Source organism: Megalobrama amblycephala, linkage group LG10 (assembly GCF_018812025.1).
Source record: "Megalobrama amblycephala isolate DHTTF-2021 linkage group LG10, ASM1881202v1, whole genome shotgun sequence".
Classification (NCBI taxonomy): Eukaryota; Metazoa; Chordata; class Actinopteri; order Cypriniformes; family Xenocyprididae; genus Megalobrama; species Megalobrama amblycephala.
This window is the reverse complement of record NC_063053.1, coordinates 34818037-34835181: the sequence shown is the minus strand read 5'-3', so window position 1 is coordinate 34835181 and position 17145 is coordinate 34818037. Positions and strand designations below refer to the sequence as shown.

Sequence of the window (17145 nt, the reverse complement as noted above, 5' to 3'; positions counted from 1 at the left end):
AAATTAGGCAAGTGTGATACCTGTATTAAAATAATAATACAACATTTAAAAGTCAACGATTGACGGTTTTGTGTCGATGTACCTTGAAAGTTCACCTTAAAAAACAGGAATATCATCAATTGCATAACATGTATGAAAAACTTTCTTAAATGAGTGTTGCAAAAATGTGGAAGCATTACATTATAAATGTTATTTAAACACCTCCAGGTCCCATTTAGTAAACCATATATATATATATATATATATATATATATATATATATATATATATATATATATATATATATATATATATATATATATATATATATATATATATATATATATATATATATACACACCAATCAGGCATAACATTATGAGCACTGACAGGTAAAGTGAATAACACTGATTATCTCTTCATCACGGCACCTGTTAGTGGATGGGATATACAGTATTGGGCAGTAAGTGAACAGGAAGCAGGAAAAATGGGCAAGCGTAAGGATTTGAGTGACAAGGGCCAAATTGTGATGGCTAGACGACTGGGTCAGAGCATCTCCAAAACTGCAGCTCTTGTGGGGTGTTCCCGGTCTGCAGTGGTCAGTATCTATCAAAAGTGCTCCAAGGAAGGAACAGTGGTGAACCGGAGACAGGGTCATGGACGACCAAGACTCATTGATGCATGTGGGGAGTGAAGGCTGGCCCGTGTGGTCCGATCCAACAGACGAGCTACTGTAGCTCAAACTGCTCAAGAAGTTAATGCTGGTTCTGATAGAAAGGTGTCACAGTAGATCACAGTTTGTTGCGTATGGAGCTGCATAGCTGCAGACCAGTCAGGATGCCCATGCTGACCCCCGTCCACCGCCGAAAGAGCCAACAGTGGACACGTGAGCATCAGAACTGGACCACGGAGCAATGGAAGAAGGTGGTCTGGTCTGATGAATCACGTTTTCTTTAACATCACGTGGATGGCCGGGTGCATGTGCGTCTCTTACCTGGGGAACACATGGCACCAGAATGCACTATGGGAAAAAGGCAAGCCGGCGGAGGCAGTGTGATGCTTTGGGCAATGTTCTGCTGGGAAACCTTGGGTACTGCCATCCATGTGGATGTTACTTTGACACGTACCACCTACCTAAGCATTGTTGCAGACCATGTACACCCTTTCATGGAAACAGTATTCCCTGGTGGCTGTGGCCTCTTTCAGCAGGATAATGCTCCTGCCACAAAGCAAAAATGGTTCAGGAATGGTTTGAGGAGCACAGCAATGAGTTTGAGGTGTTGACTTGGCCTCCAAATCCCCCAGATCTCAATCCAATCGAGCATCTGTGGGATGTGCTGAACAAACAAGTCCGATCCATGGAGGCTCCACCTCTCAACTTAAAGGACTTAAAGGATCTGCTGCTAACATCTGGTGCAGATACCACAGCACACCTTTAGGGGTCTAGAGGAGTCCATGCCTCGATGGGTCAGGGCTGTTTTGGCAGCAAAAGGGGGACGAACAAAATTACTGCTCTAGGCAACCATAACCTTATTTCATGCTTTGTTGGGTAACGCTTTAGATTACAGCCCGGAAGGCGAACAACCAGGAAAATAACAAATTATTTATACTGTAAGTATTTTAGAACTAGGGGGTACTTATAATATTATGATAGACAACAATCTTACGTTTGGGAGCAATTTAGCGAGAAAGTGCACTGATTAAGTTGTTTCAAGTAGAAAGAACTATTGCAGTCTTTTTTACATGGGGAAATATGCTTTTGTTTCATGTAGTTACAGGGTAAGTATGACATTACGGGCTGTAAATTAAAGTGGTGCTTGTTACAATCTTGTTTCATGTATATACAAGGTAAATAGGCAATCAATCTGTTATCACTCAGAAACCTTTATTTGAAAAACAACTTATTTCAAAACATTTAAACTTACAACACTTGTTATTCGTTTCGCTTGCTTGGCTTCCTCTTCTTGTTCCTCTTCTTCTTTTTCTTTCTTTCTGCTGATGAATCTTAGGGAATCCCATGTCATTTGCTATTCTGTATTAAAAGAAAATACAGTACACCTGGGAAATGTGCTCACCGTTTACTCATCTTTTACCCTCATGCCATCTGAGATGTATCCGACTTTCCTTCTTCAGGTGAACACAAACAAAGATTTTTAGAAAAATAAATCATCTGGGAACGCTTTATAATGCAAGCTCATGTGTTCCTAAAAGTTGAAGCATCAAACAGCACAAACAGCAATAACTACAGTAATCCATACAACCTCAATGGATGAATCAATGTCTTCTGAAGTGAAGCCCTCAATGTCATACTTACCCTGTAACTACATGAAACAAGAGTGTAACAAGCACCACTTTAATTTACGGCCCTCAATGTCATACTCACCCTGTAACTATGAAACAAAAGCATATTTTCCCATGTATTAAAAAAGATTGCAATAGTTCTTTCTAATTGCCTTGAAACAACTTAATCCTGAGCGAGTTCTTAATGCATTATAGTCCTTCTTCACGTTTATTGCGATCTCAGAATTCAGGCCAGCTGATAATACCTAGAATATCAAAATCAACCGCAGGCGGTAGATCCTTCTCCTATTTGGCACCTAAACTCTGGAACAATCTTCCTAGCATTGTTCGGGAAGCAGACACACTCTGTCAGTTTAAATCTAGACTAAAAACACATCTCTTTAACCTGGCATACACATAACACATTATCAATTTATATTTTCAAATCCGTTAAAGGATTATTAGGCTGCATAAATTAGGTCAGCCGGAACCGGGAACACTTCCTATAACACCAGATGTACTTGTTACATCAGAAGAAGAATGGCATCTACGCTAATATTAGTCTTTCTGTTTATCCTGAGGTTTACGGTAGTCAACCGGCTCCGGGCCGTATCCAGCTGAGACCAAGGACCTGCGCCTTGACATGACCACAACGCAGCCCTGAAGTATCAGCAGAGATCGAGTCGACTAGATCATCCACTGTGAAGACATCATCAACACGACAGCCAGTAGCACAGTTCCTCAACAGACCGTCCATACCGGCGTGATGAATACGATCCTCAACTGGACACGACCACAACGCAGCCCTGAAGTATCAGCAGAGATCGAGTCAACTGGATCATCCACTGTGAAGGCCTCATAGACACGACAGCCAGTAGCACAGTTCCTCAACAGACCGTCCATACCGGCGTGATGAATACGATCCTCAACTGGATGGAACTGAAATAAATACTTTGATTGTTGCGATCCTATCATATTCATGGTAGCAACCTGATTCGTAACAAAGCACTGTTCGCCAGAGGAGAACTGGCCCCCCGACTAAGCCTGGTTTCTCCCAAGGTTTTTTTTTTTCTCCATTTTAACACCTATTTGCCACTTGTTTGCCACCTGATGTCACCTGTTGGAGTTTGGGTTCCTTGCCGCTGTCGCCTTTGGCTTGCTTAGTTGGGGACACTTGACATTTGACTTGACATTTGATATTCAACAGTATTCTTGACATTTATTCAACAGTGCTTTGATCTGCCTGCATTGACACTATTCTTGAAGAGCTGCTGTGCAGCAAAAATTATGCACCAGTTATCAATGTAAAGCTGCTTTGATACAATCTGCATTGTAAAAAGCGCTATATAAATAAAGGTGACTTGACTTGACTTGACTAATCAGTGCACTTTCTCGGTAAATTGCTCCCAAACGTAAGATTGTTGTCTATCATAATAGTATAAGTACCCCTTAGTTCTAAAATACTTACAGTATAAATAATTTGTTATTTTCCTGGTTGTTAATCTTTTATTCCCCAGACTTTACATATTGTTCCCCTATACTTACATGTACTTACTTTACAGGTACACTATATTACCGAAAGTTACACTGTAAATTAGTTGTAATTATATAGTACTTTCCGGACTGTAATCTAAAGCGTTACCAAAAGTTGCATCGTATAAGTAAGTGTACTCCGGCCCGGAACGTTAAAGAGTAATGTGAGTGCGGGCCAGCAGGGGAGGAGGGACAATTGCGCTTGGGTTCGGTTCAAGGCAACCATGCCTAGTGTGAGTACACCCTTAATTTTTGGATAGAGTATCCCTTGACAACAATTTAAAACCTCAGAATCTAAGCAGCACCAAAGGCCCACTTTAAAGGCTTGCCTGATTCTGCCTGTGGATCTGTATATTTATATTCATGGTGATTATTAGGCAAAAAATATTGTAAGACTTTACAACAAGTTTCCATTTGTTGTCATTAGTTGACATTAACAAATGAGACTTTGTTACTAAAAATATTACAATGTCTGGTCCACTGAGATTCCCTGTTTGCATTGATGGATGTGAAGATTTCATTCCCATGAAAAGTGGCACAGAATCAATCCAACATCAGGCCTGTGCCAATGTGTCTGCAAAAAGAAAGGAGGAGCAGTTTGCAAGGATGTGGTTTAATATTTTCATAAAAGAGAACATAGCTACACGTCTAGAGCTGTGCACAGTCACTATAAATGACTGTGCAGACTCTGAAAGCTGCATACATCGAAGTGAATTCAAACCGGTTGCAGGTAGGCTGTTATTCCTGATTTTATGGTGTGATTCAAGAAAAGTAAAAAGTTCAGCAAGTCTTTGTCTTTATTCATGTGCCACAGATTCCTTGACTTGGAAATGTTTTATATGTTGTGTTTTAATGCTCTCTGAGGTAGACCTCTAACAAGTTGAGGGTGGTGAAAGCTTACATTTGTTTAAACTAACAGTTGGACAATTACATTTCAAGCTATAAATTACATCAAATAATTCAAGCTAACATAATAAAATGAATAAAGGAAGTTATGAAAGAAGAGTGAATGCTTGAGAAAGGATCTGGAGATGTCGGTGAAAGCAGCAGAGATGGAGAGAGTGAAATAAAAATAAAACGGTGTTAATGGACATTTTGAACTATGTAGATGTTTTAAATGGAGAGATACTATACAACTATAATTGCACATTTAGATTCACATTGTTAATGTTTGTTCTGTACACTCTTAAAAATAAAAGTTACAAAAGGGCAGTTTTTCATAGCAATACAATAAAACCATTTTTGGTAAAGAACCTTTCAGTCAACGGTTCTTAAAATAACTACCTTTTTTTTTTCTTTATGCAAAGAATATTTTAATAATCTAAAGCATTTTTCCACTCAGCTATAAAGAATATTTAGTGCAATGGAAAAGTTCCATGATTGTAAAAGGTTCTTCATAGATCCATCAATCCCCCTATAGGGCCGTTTTCTGGTTGCATTTGCACCGCCAGTAGGAACTCTGTAGTTACGTAAGCCGTGCTTGATGTTGTGAGTTTTATTTTGACATTTTTATTTAATGGAGCTGAGCAGTGGCGAGCACAAGGGGTTGGTCTTGAGCCCCTGCCCCTTTGATCTTAAAAGTGAAAGTGCCCTTTGTGGTTGCACCACATTACCATTTCACCAGTTCCTGCAGTGCAAACAGTCTGTTTATTTGTCTGTAAAACTTCAGCTAGTACAGTAGCCTATTGGATAAAGTAATTTGTTTATATTGCTATAGTGTTATATTACCACATGTCATTCTGTGCCAGACTCTACATCTGGGCTGCTTCAACTCCAACAAAATGTTGCACAATGTCTTTTAAATGGAAACGGTGGTGCGTTGAACACCCTGTTCTGATGATGCAAGAGTTGCAACTATGGCAGCTGAGAAGGCCATTCTTTGTGTTCTTTTGGAAAGAATTTTCAGAGCCTGATGAAATCAGTATAAATACGTGTTTAATACTACAAAATACACTCAATATTACAGTCACTGCCCTTGCCGTCCAGAATAAAAGAGAACATCCCAATCGATTGAAGGGATTTGTGGAAACTGTGGTTCCTAATTATTGTGATCCAACATTTGCCTCGCATTTCAGGATGAAAAGACAAACATTTCAGGTGAAGGATAATCCACTTCTTACCTCCGAGACTGTGTTATGATCTATATGACCTTATTATTTTTTATTGTCAGTATTAGGCTTATCATTATTGCGATCACTGTCACTGAGCTTTCTCTTTAATACCACGTGGTTTATATACATGTTGCTGCTGATTGGGCTGACATTTTTGACACACCCACCAAACAAGAGAAAACGTATCTCAAACCCCGATGCACGTCGTTCAACCTGGAAACCGTATAGCAAAATGTTGCGCATCGGTTTGAGCTTGAACGTGTTTCTGGTGCTGCGCCAAATCTTATCCCTCTACAGCACAGTGTTGCCCTCAGGCAACGGAAAGCTTTCTTAAGCCCTATATTTAGTACATTTTTCTTTTTTCTTTTTTTTTTTACATTTTTCTTTAACAATTACAACCGATTAGAAAGGTCCGGAAAGTACCAATGAACAGTCCAGTAAGGTGTTGGAGTCAATATCAAGCACCATTAAGAGGTGGGACGTCCTGTTCTGACACATGGTCACAGGAGCACATGGTGTGAGAAGAAGGCAAAATTAATTGCTTTAGTAATCTTATTTAAAATGACATGAACTGTACATAAAAATGTGTGTGTGTGTGTGTATGAAGGTGTAGAGAAGCCTTTTGTCATTTTTTTTATTTATTTATTTTCCATGTTCAGAAATTCTTTTCGTTCCCTCAGAGCAACGTTGTGCGATAAGGGGTACTTTTCAAGGATGTTTTAGACAATACCTCACGCTAGCAATAATGTGTTACAAGAAGGGAAGATGCAAGCTTCCTGTGTGGTCAGGAACGCCCAAAGTGATGTGCAAAAAATGTAACATTCACCCTTATTTTACAGCAGAGAAGAAATGCTTTTTGAAGTTTCGTATGGAGTGAAGTCTCATTACATGAAGTTCATTATATGACATGACACATACATGATACAAACCGATGCATGTATCAAATCCAATATATCAATGTCTTTCACATTTTTCCCTTTTTACTTAATGATTTCTTGACATTTTTTTTTTTTTTAAATTGAATTTGCATTGCATCTCTGAGCATTGTCTTATGATAATTTTCTCTATGATTCTGTACAATTGATGCACAAAGTTACCCTGAGGCAACGAAAAAATATTTTGGGGTGGGGGGGGGGGGGTCAAAAAAATGTTTTATCAACAAAATGTTCCCAAATGAACCAAAAAATTATGTGGAATTTTTTTTTTCATGTGCCATCAACGTGTGCAGTAGAGGGTTTTATCTGCACAAAATGACACAAATGCACAAGTGAAGCTTGAACTAAATTATGTGCTAATCAGGATGTTTAACTCCAGTAGTAGACGTGCACTTCCCACAACAACGCGCTGAAACAACACAGAGAATTCACAACATTTTATTACAATAGAGTTCTCATTATAAAGTTATGTAAATGACAGTTCCAGCAGTTAAAGTTGTGCATTGCTGCCAGTGGTGTGGTCCCTTCTGATTGAAGCCAACCATTTATTCCGCCGATCTAACTGTCATGATCATTACTGGGAGTGCCCTTGGATTTTGACCCTTGCCTGTTTCTGGACTACGATTTTGGATTTCTCATTAAATTAACCCTGCACTTGGATCTGTCTGTTCGTCTCTGTGATTTGCCGTGACACTAACTCCTTAGGGATCGAATAAAATTGTAGTTCGGGATTTCTCTGATGACTGTTATTACAGCTAACAGCACAACATATTTCAGGCATATTGTAACCTTGTTGTGAACCTTCTGGGAGTGTTTCATTGACCTTCCTCTGGTATTTGTAGCTGCTGTGGCCATAGACTGAAACAGGTCGCGTAGCTCTGACCAGGCACAAAAATGGCGGCGATAAAGCACAGTGACGTCACATGAAACCCATGAATAGAGTTCTAGCTTATAAATTATCTAGTGCTTTTAGACATAAATACTTATTTTTATTGAGTTGTGGATTTGAATTTATACTTAGACATTCTCAAAAACTACTTTTTGTCAAGGTTTAGATTTTTTTTGTTTGAAATGTTGATTTGAAGTGTCAGTTTTTGCATTAATTTTACTACAGTCAAACCTGAACACAGAGGACATTTTGTTACACAACAGCAAAATTCAATAAAAAAATGTAACAAAAATGAGCAGGTATGTTTTATCACAGCTTTGATCTCATTTCAACCTCTTATTTGAGTTTTGGCTCATTTTGACCATATTGTTACACACATAGCTAATGCGACAAAAGTTTCATCCCATTCCGATGAAGCAAATACAATTAAAAATGTCAAAATGTTAAAGTTTTCAGTCATTTTTGACCGAAGAGGACCAGAGGGTTAAAATAACGTCACTCACCGAAAGACGTTGATGCCACACGCCACTCAAAATGCAGATTTATGGCCGCTCCTCTACCGGGTTTGAGGACTCTATGGCAAGTCGGAGAATCCAGTTTGCAAGAGCGCGAAAATGTACTTACCTTTCTGCGTGAATTAAACTGGTCGACAGCTGATGACGTAACACCCAGGTAGGCACAACCTGACGGTATAATGATTGGCTGATTGATAAGCTTCAATCTGATTGGCTGAATAGTACGAATGATCCAGATGCGGTGGCAGGGGAGTCTCAGAAATACACACACAAATCCAAGTCAATTCACATGTAAATGTGAGGATAAACTCGTAAGTTTTAAACACTCAAATCTTTTTGTGCACAGTTGTATATCCAGGGGTTAAATTGGGCCGGGGCCGTCCGGGGCTGAGCCCCGGCACATAGGTTTACCATTGTCCGGGACTGCAGGACAAGTGGATTTTTTGATGTGAAAGAGAATTTTACTTGCCTGACCAGATAAGTAGCGTGATTAAAATGACAATAACAACCAAAACGCAAGAATGATTCATTTAGCTTAAGTGGCGATAGTGGTAGGCTAGTGGATAATATATGTAACGTAATGTATATTGGCGTTGATATCCTATTGCGCTGTTAAGGCGCACATAACCTCTCGAGGAGATAAGCTCTGCTCACACAAAGAAACTCAGTTATCATGCTGAAATAAAAATTCAATATGGGGGGTTTTTATAGCTTGCTATTTACGACATATGATAAAGTTAAGCATCACACGACTGAAAGTGTTGAATCCCTGAATATCACCTTGATTGAAATTGACAATAATTTCATACAACAGTTCAAGTAATTAATATTAATCACTTACGTTTTAGGTGCAATATTGCCTGTTTTTGTTCTATTGCAGCAGCGAAAATAGTTCCAAACAAGGCAGAACCAGTGCATCTCGGAGCTATACGCTCAGCCGTTTCGAATGATTCAGCGTTTTGAACGAATCGGTTGAGTGAAGATTCAATGGCCCAATTATAAACAACTGCTTCATTCTTGATTCAGCCTTTTGAATGAATGAATCGTTTGAATAAATGACTCAGTGGCTCACTCATTAAGACGGTCACTTGCCGCCATCTACTGGCGGTTTAATTTCATGTTTAAAAGTATAAATTTCCCACCAACATTTCTTATTTGTATATTCAAAAATATTTAAAGAATCTCATAACATTATCGAATGCAGTTGTACTTTTTCAGTGTAAATTATTTAATTTGGTAACAGCCCTATAGTGTCTTACTATTTTAATTTATCAAATGTAAGAATTTGAAATAAAAGATTAAACATACATTTAATTAGATTGGGGGGGAAATGCCCTTTATAAAAGGTTAATAAAATACCCCCAGGGTAAATAACATAAATATGCAGATTTAAATATATCACTGCTGATAAAATTGATGAGAATGTTGCTTGTTTCAGAATAAATTATATTTACAACACACAAAAAATCCTATTTTTTTCCAGATAAGCTATTTTTACTCTGACAAGTAAATGACCATTTTAGTTGTCCAAGGGACAAGCACAAAACAAGGCTTAATGTCGAGCGCTGTATTTTGTATTTATATTCTCTCCTTTAATGGCAGCATCACTCTTATATTTGAAACTGACACAAAGGAGAAGGCACAGGCCTACAGAAAGATTTTATTGTCATCAGATATAGCTTTGCACACTACCAGCATCTATAGAATGATTTTGATCAGCATTTTAGTGTTCATAGCAGAGGACTCTCTTAACTTGTTATATTTTAGTTTGTGAATTGTTACAATTTTGTAGTCTTCGCATACACATGCACCCCTGAAACCACAGAGCCCCGTGATATTGATACACGTGAATATCGCGATTTTATGTTTGGCGATACTGTTTCGATTCTCAAAAACACTGTATCGATATTTATTTATTTATTTATTTACATCCAAGATTTGTGGCTTTGTGTTCAGTTTAAACTTTAAACCACAGGCTATATAAAACCGAACCGCTAGATGGCAGTGTTATCTCAGAGTGTAAACAGACGCATAGCCAGATAAGCGCAAGCTGAAGGTGCGTGCATCGCTAGCGTTAGCATTAGCAAACCCAGTTCACAAGATGATAGAATTATTCCGCTCCCGCGGCATACAGAGCTGAAGTGTGGACTCATTTTGGCTTCAGCTATAAAGAAGCCACTAAGGAAATCGACAAGAGTCATTTTGTTTGCAAAATAGACCATGTTAAAATCCAAATACTCGGGAAACAAATTGAATCTGAGAGCTCACTTAACATCCCGATTATAACTTTCAACACACTCAAATGCAGTTTAGTATAATGTGAGACCAAGTGAAACTTTGCTGCATTACCTCACAATTTTAACTGTCAAATAAACTGACCTGTATTAGTATTATTTCAGCTTTGCGAGTAGTTCGGTTGAATGAAATGTCCTCTTTCCTTCATATCCCCTGGGACTCGCGTGTGGCACTGATATCTCTCTCTCACTAGCAATCGCGCCCGTGATTCTCGTCCACGCCGTGTTTTATACCACAGTCATGTTAAAAACATGAAAACATGTAGGCCTATCCCAGAGCGACACCCTATAAGCACCTCCACACTCAGTAATGCATATAGTAGGCTAGGCTTTCTTCATTAGGGCATTAGGGCGACGCACCACCAAAGTGAGAAAGGGGCGGATTTTTCAATCACATTCAACCACAGAGCTGTCACTGCTAGCTGTTTGTTCTGCCTCTGGATATAGTCCAATCAGCGTCGAGTCACGCTCTGTGGTGTACCGCCTCTTTTTGGGCATTTCAGTCTGGCGGAGATCAGAGCCATAGAGAGACAGAGTTGCGACAACGGAAGTTCAAAACGCTTGATCGTCACGTGATTCGTGTAGCCTTCAGATAGTTCCAGGAAGTGCTTCGGCGGCAATTCAAATGATAGGGTTAGAGAGACAGAACCGTGATTTTTGGTAATTTGTAGTCAATAAATGCATCGGTTTACAATATTTATGTAATACACCGACATGTGAATGTAGCATGTGTTTGTAGTTACAGCAATGTTGTTTTTAAAAGATAAAAACCTGCTAATATTTGAGGATTAGTGTTGTCAACCAGCGTTGCCTGCCTTGTTAACATATTTCTGGCTAACATTACCTTGTTTAAAGATCGCGTTGCAGTTGTTTTGAAGTATTTTTTATGTTTTTAAACTTGTATGTTAGTTAAGGGCAATCATGTCATGTTCACTATGGTTTTACAGGGACAGGGGACCTGCAGGTGACAGGTTGTCTTAAAAAACCCATTGCAAATAAGTGAAATGTAAAATTTAATTAAGTGAAATTTAATTAATCTTAATGTTAACAATTCTTATGCACCCCATTCACTTATTATATATACATTAATACACAATATATTCAATTCTAAAATAAAACATTATACACACATTGACTTTTGCACTGATTTAGTGCAATGGATTTATACATTTATAATAAACTGCATGTCAAGCATTTCGTCTGTCCTTTCCTACATGTTCTTGTAGTCTCCCCGCTATGGTTTGCAGTGTTGCATGAGGATGATCCAGTCACTCAGAGAAAGCAGTATGAATGCATGGTTTCCCCACTGACACAGAAAGGAGAAAGTTATGTTCTAGTCAGCAGGAGCAATCTAAATAGAACTAAAGATTGTGCGCCAAGTTGTGTATTAATCATATACAGGTGTATCTGCCTTTTTTCACAAAAACCAACACTGGGAACTTTTATGTTTATTAAAGGTTTATTAAAAATAAGGAGCAAGGAAAAGCTTGCAAAATCCAAGGAGCAGAGACTGGCGGTGATAGCATCATTGCATGGAGTCTTCAGGATCTGAATCCCCTTTGTGCTTGTATTGAAAGCAAGATAAAAGGAAACAAAATGGGAGAAATTAAATACAGTAGTAGTATATAATATACAGTTTTGGTATTTAGTATGATTTCCCATTTAGCCTAGTGTAATATGTATATATATATATATATATATATATATATATATATATATATATATATTTATTATATTTATTTATTTATTTTGCTGCTTTTAAGCATTGTTTTTTTTAATCTCACTTATAAACTTCCCTCTCCCCATCAATCCAAAAATAGACACATAATAGACAGACAACAGAATCACAATACATTCTCGAATATAAATTCTAAATTAAGGATTTTTTTTCTTTATTACCAGGTGAAAAAAATACTATAGTAATTTATAGTAAATACCATAGTGTTTTTGAACCATACTATAGTAAAGTACTTGAATTAATTTGTTGTGGTAATTCTATAGTTGCTGTGATAATAGAACAACTATAGTAATATAAACAAATTAAGTTACCCAATACTGTACTAAGTTTTCTACAACTTTAGGGTATATTATACTACAATAAAAAACTACAGTAAAACAGTACTGCAGTAAAAAACTAAAGTATACTACAGTATTTATTACAGTTTATCAGTTCACTATATTGCAGTATGCTGTAGCATTCATTAACAACGTGTTGTAAATACTATAATATAGTATACTACAATTTACTATAGTATGGTTCAAAAACACTATACTATTTACTATAGTATTTTTTCACCTGGGTTGTACATTTAATATGGAATAAGGATATTCTCATTTTACCACTTTCACCCACCACAAGCCCCAAAGTTATATTTAACCCCGTTTAGAATCCTTTTTCTCTAATTACACAACGATGAATAAATTGTTTTAATCTATTATCTAATCTACTATCCCCTGGAACTATTTATTTAGTGAGCAATATCAGCTAGCATGCTTTAATACACAAGTTAATTTGATTCAGATGTACTGATACTATAAAATCTTATAATTTAAACGGCTTACCTTTTAAAAGTACATCACAAACGGTCTGTTCTGCTGTAACTCTACGGCGCGGCTGCTACTTCCGGGACCTATTGAGAGGCTCCACGAGCCGCCATTGCTGTAAAAAACCGTTCCATTGGAGTCTATGGAGTTGTCGCAACTCTCTCTCTCTATGGCTCTGGCGGAGATTTGCCCCGACTGCTCCCATAGACTTCCAGTCAAAGATTTTTTTTTCGAACTGCAGGCGCTGCAATCTGTCTATGGCTGCAATGCAATCTCTATGGGTTCCGGGAGGGCTCGCACTAACGTGCTTTCGTCATCATACGTAGGCTAACCTTAATTTGTGCAGCGATTGGTGGAAACAAACATACCTCTATTAATATATATATATATATATATATATATTAAGCTGAAGTGACATTTAATCATTTCCTCAGTGCATAATTTACATTTCACAGACATATTCTCCATCTGTAAAAGAAAGTCGAGAAAAAATTATTTCCATTTTGCAGTCAGGCGTGGACGAGCCTTCAGCAAGCACAAACTTCCGTGAACGAGCGCCGCCGCGCGCCGAACAGACGGAGTTCAATCTGAGTAAAATACATTTTGCTCAAAATATTTGTTGAAAATTTGTCATATGTAGAATTTCGAACCTACAACTAAGTGTATTTGTACGATAGCAGTAACTGTGTAAAGTGACTATTGTAGGGTTATCAAAATAATAATAATTATTAGTCTGTTCTTTTGTTTTTATTTATTTTCGTTTTTAGTTTAGTGTATTTAATTTCTGCTTCAAAAAACATTTTGTTTTTAGATTGTAAAGGTACAATTTTAGAATGTAGCCTAGGCCTAATGTGATTTGACCCCTTTTTTGCACAGAATTTATAGCATATACTACAGTTACATTCATGTTTGTTTTTATAGCCTTCAGTATGAACATTGTTTCTAGGACAATATTGGGCAGGATCTTAAATAATTTTTTTTTTTAATTAAATACAGATTTTTTTTTAGATCTCAGCCCTATGGCATGCTTTAAATACCGAATTTCCCATGTTTTAGATAGATATATTATTATATCACTTGTTAAATGCCTATTCATTCCTGCATTTCTAAATTGTTTTTTTTTTTTTTTTTTTTGTGCCCCCCCAAATATTTTTTTCACCAGCCGCCACTGGGCTAGCCTATGCATCTGATCTAGGCTACATGTAATAGCATTCTGAAAGACTGCTTATGTGTGTGTTATTAACATGTCAATTTATTATAAGCAACACAACACTTTAACAGCCAATGACATTTATAGCTGAAGACACTGCTACTCTGTGCATTCACTCGGCAGCTGCTATGAGACACTTGTTACAAACCCGATTCCAAAAAAGTTGGGACACTGCACAAATTGTGAATAAAAAAGGAATGCAATAAGTTACAAATCTCATAAACTTATATTTTATTCACAATAGAATATAGATAACATATCAAATGTTGAAAGTGAGACATTTTGAAATGTCATGCCAAATATTGGCTCATTTTGGATTTCATGAGAGCTACACATTCCAAAAAAGTTGGGACAGGTAGCAATAAGAGGCCGGAAAAGTTAAATGTACATATAAGGAACAGCTGGAGGACCAATTTGCAACTTATTAGGTCAATTGGCAACATGATTGGGTATAAAAAGAGCCTCTCAGAGTGGCAGTGTCTCTCAGAAGTCAAGATGGGCAGAGGATCACCAATTCCCCCAATGCTGCGGCGAAAAATAGTGTAGCAATATCAGAAAGGAGTTTCTCAGAGAAAAATGGCAAAGAGTTTGAAGTTATCATCATCTACAGTGCATAATATCATCCAAAGATTCAAAGAATCTGGAACAATCTCTGTGCGTAAGGGTCAAGGCCAGAAAATCATACTGGATGCCCGTGATCTTCGGGCCCTTAGATGGCACTGCATCACATACAGGAATGCTACTGTAATGGAAATCACAACATGGGCTCAGGAATACTTCCAGAAAACATTGATCATCTTTAGATATGGCTAATACAGTTAGCTAATAGAGTTTTAGCTGGCAACGGCGAATGGCAAGGTGGATTGCTTCGTGTACAACATGCATCCACAACTCACGACTTTGTAGGGTTCCAGGCAAGTCACGCCAAACTGCCTGAGTGTATACAAACCAGCATGGCTGACCATATGGGCTTATGCTCATTTACAATCATTTCTATCGCCAAAGGTGCTTACTCCTTGCTTATTTGAGGGAAACAGGAGGAAAAATGGCGCATAAGGCAAGAGAAGCTGTTATACCTTTTATTTTACGTTATTTTACTGTGCACTTGCATAAACACCACATCCGCAGGGGCTGCCATTGTTGTTTCGCGGGCTATGTGATGTCAGAACCTGTAACTGGGGGTACATCGATCTAGTACGAGTTCACGGGTGGGAAGTCACAGGTTTGACTGCCGTTCCAGTGCACTTTCACGGGTAGAAGGTTGGAAAATCACAGGTTATGGGTTGCCTGGAACACGGCATACACCACTGCATTCACTCATCGATAAACATTATTAGGTCGGCATGACGACAAGTTCCATGAGTCCACGCTCATTCATCAGTCTTCGCCTTTGTTATTGTTTTGAAGAGTTTAGTGACCCCTAGTGGCGAAAAAAACATACTGTGCCTTTAACATGAATACTGCTTTAATTGAAAAGTAATTTTAAAAAATATTAGAAAAAAATTGTGTATTTTTTTTAATGAGGACAAATAGCTAATAGAAATTGTATAAATAATGCATAGTATTATAAAATATCCTCAAAATTCTAAATAATAATCAAAAAATATTATTGAACAAAATGGGGGGATGGGGGGGGGTACATTTTAAGGCTTCGGACATTTTTGACCATAAAGAAGCCAAATGTGACTCCTAAACAAAGAGGACCAGAGGGTTAATGCGTGGCGGCATGTGACGTTAAATTAATGCCTGACGGCATTACCCACATGGAAAACACCTATATAAACATATATGTTTCAATATAGGTTTTGATATAGGTTTTACATATATGTGACATATATAAAATTGGCCGTTTTCCTATATTATATGTACATATATGTACATATATGCACACATATATGCACACATATATGTACATATATGTACACATAATATAGGAAAACGGCCAATTTTATATATGTCACATATATTAAAAACCTATATCAAACCTATATTGAAACATATATGTTTATATAGGTTTTTTCCATGTGGGACCAATTTCACATGTTCGTGTAGCGGTGTGTTTTCTGCGTTGTGTCGTAATCAAAGACAGACTGCGAAAAATCTTGCCATCAGGTCCTCACTTTATTCTGTATAACACAAATGGCAATATATGAGGACTTGTGCAGCATACAAACAGCATGCGGCAGCAACGCACAACGCTGAGAAAGAGAGATATTAAAAGTAACTTAAGTAAAGAAAAATAATCAACGAAACATCTGAATGTACATCACAGAGGTGTTTTGGATTACAATCATACAAATATATCATGTGAATTCAGCTGTTACATGAAACATGGCCTTAATTGAATCACCGCAAAAACTTTGTGCGACCTACCGCTGTGATGTCTCATGCAGACTGGGAAGCAGCAAAGTGCGTCAACACCCCAAGTCAGCATGGCGGCAGGAAACCCCAAATATGGTCATGGCAAGTGGAATCACAAAATAATTGTCTAAATACATAACTGCTACATTCGCACATACATAAGTTATTGCATAATTTTTTTCGTTAATTCTTAGTTTTTGCCTTGATAATAGAAAATATGAGCTAGGCATCATGTATGACAGTCAAAAATGAGATATGAGCTACAAAATGACCAGATCCTGCCATTAGCTATATAGAAGACATATCTTGTATGTATAGGGCATATATATGGATATGAAGAAGCAATACAGGAGACCTATATTTCCTGTATATGCACATATATGCACCTCAATTTTGCCTATATGTGGCATATATACACATATATGCAGTATATATACGCATATATGCAGCATATATATAGCATATATGCAGTATATATGCGCATATATGCAGCA

At 37.6% G+C, this 17145-nt stretch overlaps 1 long non-coding RNA gene across 1 annotated transcript; it reads right to left on the bottom strand.

Moving 5' to 3' along the window:
• Positions 1-11976: 11976 nt before the first annotated feature.
• On the bottom strand, positions 11977-13387 carry LOC125277481. The gene is made up of 2 exons (XR_007186912.1): positions 13099-13387; positions 11977-12100 (listed from the first exon to the last, which is right to left on the bottom strand). It is a non-coding gene; the product is annotated as an uncharacterized LOC125277481 (long non-coding RNA).
• Positions 13388-17145: the final 3758 nt, after the last annotated feature.